This window comes from Budorcas taxicolor, chromosome 9 (genome assembly GCF_023091745.1).
Source record: "Budorcas taxicolor isolate Tak-1 chromosome 9, Takin1.1, whole genome shotgun sequence".
NCBI lineage: Eukaryota > Metazoa > Chordata > Mammalia > Artiodactyla > Bovidae > Budorcas > Budorcas taxicolor.
Window position 1 is genome coordinate 82,565,473 of NC_068918.1, and position 4,090 is coordinate 82,569,562.

Here is a 4,090-nt window from a genome sequence, read left to right on the forward strand (position 1 = left end):
TCCAGGGGATCTTCCCAACCCAGGGATCAAACTCTGGTCTCCTGCATTGCAGGTGGATTCTTTACCATCTGAGCCACCAGGGAAGCCAGATTTATTACTGACAAAAGCATATTGAAGGAGACAGCCTGGACCCATAATCACAATCAACTTCCTGGTGCCTATGGCCATGAGTTCAGCTTATACTCCCACAAGCCCACCCTCTGCAGAGCCAGCACCATCCTAAGGAAGGGCTCCATCAGGAGAGAGATAATGCCAACAGCTTCAGGACCCACGGCTCTGAGAGAGACAGGGAACCAAGGCACTGAGGACTCAGAGTTCTCTTCCAGTCTCATCAAGCAGATAAGTCATCAAGTGCAGGTGGATGACAGAAGAGCAGGTTCCTTCTACGAAACTAGAGTAGAAGTTCTCCTTTATGGAAACAAAGATTTGGCCATATGGTCCCCTCAGCTCTCTGAATACAGGATTGACTGAATGATCCTTAAGGACGCCATCAGTCAAGATTCTGTGATTCCCAAGGAGAGAAACGTAGTCTTCCTTTTTGGTCTTTCACCACGTGCATGCTCAGCCACTCAGTTGTGTCTGACTCTTTGCAACTCTGTGGACTGGAACCACCACCCCCTCCCCCCGGCCCCGTCTCCTTTGTCCATGGGATTCTCCAGACAAGAATGCTGGAGTGGGTTGCCATTTCCTCATCCAGGGGAACTTCCCAATCCAGGGATCTAACCAGCATCTCCTGCATTGGCAGGCAGATTCTTTACCGACAAGCCACTGAGGAAGCCATCTTTCACTACAGGCTTTCTAGAGCAAGTTTTTCTGTTTATTTGGCTGTGTTGGGTCTTAGTCGCAGCCTGTGCGATTTCCGTTGTGTCATGCAGTGTCTTTTCCTGCAGTGCAGACTCTAGTTGTGACATGGGGGCTCCAGAGCACATGGCTTCAGTAGCTGGGGTGTACGGGCTTATTTGTTCCATGGTAGATGGCATCTTCATTTCCTGACCAAGGATCAAACCCACATCCCCTGCATTGCAAGGTGGATTCTTAACTACTGGACCACAGGGAAGTTCCTTAAGCAAGTGTGTAAACAAGTAAACAAGCAGTTTCAGGGAGTTAAAAAGAAACATTCAAGAACTGGTGGAGTCTTGTATTTGGAGCACATCTTCAGTCCTGCAGACGGTTGAAAGCCATCTGCATCTGAGAATTCCTGCATTATTGAAAAGACAAAACAGAGAGCAACTGGTTTACCACTGACTGATCCCCTCTGTGTCTGAACTTCCAAACTCACCTTAATCTCATCTTCACAGCCTGAAATGATGAGTCCCTGGAGTGTCTCTGTCAAGTGCGTTGGCAGTAGATTAAATGCTGAGGCTGAAAATCCCACCAAGCCTGTTTTTGTAACCCAGGAAACACATTCAAACAATTCCGGACCCATTTCCGGAAAGGATTTTCTCAACTTTCCAGCTACTCTGCTAACTTAAAATTGGAACCAGCCTTCATCTGGAGAGTGTGAGGACCCTGAAAAGGAAACAATTCTTTTCTTCAAGTAAAAAACTACAGGGTAGGGTGGGAAAGGGAAAAGGTCACAAGATAATGACTTGCTTCCCCTCCAAAGATTTCTCAAAAAGACTCCAAAGTCGAAGTGTTAGTTGCTCAATTGTATCTGACTCTTTTCGACCCCAAGAACAGTAGACCACCAGGCTCCTCTGTCCATGAGGTTTCCCAGGCAAGAATACTGGAGTGGGTTGCCATTTCCTTTTCCACGGAATCTTCCCCACCCAGGGATCGAACCCAGGTCTCTTGCATTGCAGACTGATTCTTAACCACCTGAGCCACCAGGGAAGCCTCCCCCAAAACACTCCATGCATTTACTTATTTTGTAAGTTCACTTCATTCCACTGAAGTATAGCATGCCTGTAAGAAATTTCATAAGCCATGAGAGGTTGTTGCATGTTTCAGAATGAACACCTGTGTGTAACCAGCCCCAGATCAAGATCTAGAGCATCATCAACACTGCCAAAACTTCCCGTGCCCTCTCCTGTCCATTACCATCCCCAAAAGGACCGCTACTCTGGCTTCTAACGCCATACAGTAATTTTGCCTAATTCTGAGCTTTGTGTATTGGAATCAGACAGTATGTACCCTGCATTGTTGCATTTGAGAGATTCAGTCATGTGGTTACCTGGAATAATAATAGTAGTTCCTTCATCCTCATAGCTGTAGTTATAAATAAATAATATTTACTTTATTATTACAGCTTATTTATTTATTCTACTGCTGCTGGACATTTGGATGGCTCCAGTTTGGAGCTATTCTGAATAGTGCTACTCTGTGGATTCTAGCATATGTCTCTTGATGAGTATTGATACACATTTCTGTTGGATTTATTCCAAGGAGTCAGGCATAGATTTCTCAGAAAGACTCCATACCTGTTTCTATACTTATTTAATAAGTTAACTTTATTTCACTGAAGTATAGCATACATGTAGGAAAGTTCACAAGCCTTGAGAGTTTGTTGCATGTTTTAGAATGAATGCTCACTAAGCTTGTGGCAGCTTGTTACAGCAACAATTGGAAGCTCTTGTAATAACCTTTTCACGTATTTACTGTGTGAGTGAAAGTCTCACAGTCGTGTCCAACTCTTTGCAATTCCATGGACTGTAGGCCAACAGGTTCCTCTGTCCTTGTAATTCTCCAGGCAAGAATACTGGAGTGGGTAGCCATTTCCTTCTCCTGGGGATCTTCCCAACCCAGGGATCGAAACTGGGTCTCCTGTATTGCAGGCAGATTCTTTTGTGCCACTAGGGAAGCCCCATATGTGTACCTTTTTTAGCCATGTGGATACGCTTTTTTATGAAATGGCTATCTGGTTAAGTCCTTTGTCTATTTTTTAAAATTGTTTGTTTTGATTTGTGGGAGTTCCTTATATATTCTGCATTCAAGACCTTTGTAAACTACAATATTTATCATGCTTTCTCTCACTTCTTGGCTTATGTCTTTTCTTTGTTGCTAGATTTTGGTGAAACAATGTTTCCAATTTTAATCATGTCCAACGTATCTATCCTTTTCTTTTTGGTTACTGCTTTGGGGGAATTTTCAAGAACACTTTGCCTTTAAGCTCCTGATGACATTTTTCAAGTTGTCTTCGATAAGCGTTATCATTTTGACCTGTCTGGAGTTGATATTTGGATATCATATAAAGAAGGGGTCCAAATCTACTTTTTTCCATTTGGATAACCAAATGATCCAGCATCATTTACTAAAAATTCCTTCTTTTCCTCACTGTATCATGGTGACACCTTTGTCATATATCAGGTGTGTGTGTAGATCTATTTCTGAACTTCTTTTCCCATTCTATTGTTCTATTTACTCATCTTTGCACCTGTTCAGAAAAGATTTAACAAAGCAGGCCTGAGGATGCTATTCTTTGAGAGGCCAGCGTATAAGGCTGGTTGTTGGCTGGAGTGTGGGAATGTAGATTTGGGGAGAGTTCCTATCACTCCCAGAACTAAGGAGTGCCTCACTGTGTCAAAAATGTTTGTACGAACAATATGGTTTTTGTTATCTTTGTTTGTTTGTTTGGCTGCGTCTGATCCTGCATGTGGCTCACAGGATCTTTTGCTGTGGTTCACGGGCCTCTCTCTAGCTGTGGAGCATGGGCTCAGTGGCTGCAGCACACAGGCTTAGTTGCCCCACTGTAAGTGGGATCTTAGTTCCCCGATCAGGAATCAAACCCCCATGCCCTGCATTGGAAGGTAGGTTGTAAGCCACTGGACCACCAGGGAAGTCTTCAAACAATATGGCTTATGCTGAACCCTTCTAGGTGTTTGGAACTTGGGTGTATACTTGGCAGAATATGCATACATGACAAGCCCCCAATAAAACCCTGGGCAGTGGATCTTTGAAGGTTTCTGCGCAAGACGACTTCTCACACGTGTTGTCATCCTTTGCTGGGGGACTTAAATGTGACTCCACTGGGAGAAGACTTCTGGAAGCTTGCCCTGACTTCCTCTAGATTTCATCTCATGTGCCTTTTCCCACATCTGATTTTGTTTATATCCTTTCACTGTAATAAACCATACCCATGGGTCCGACTCTC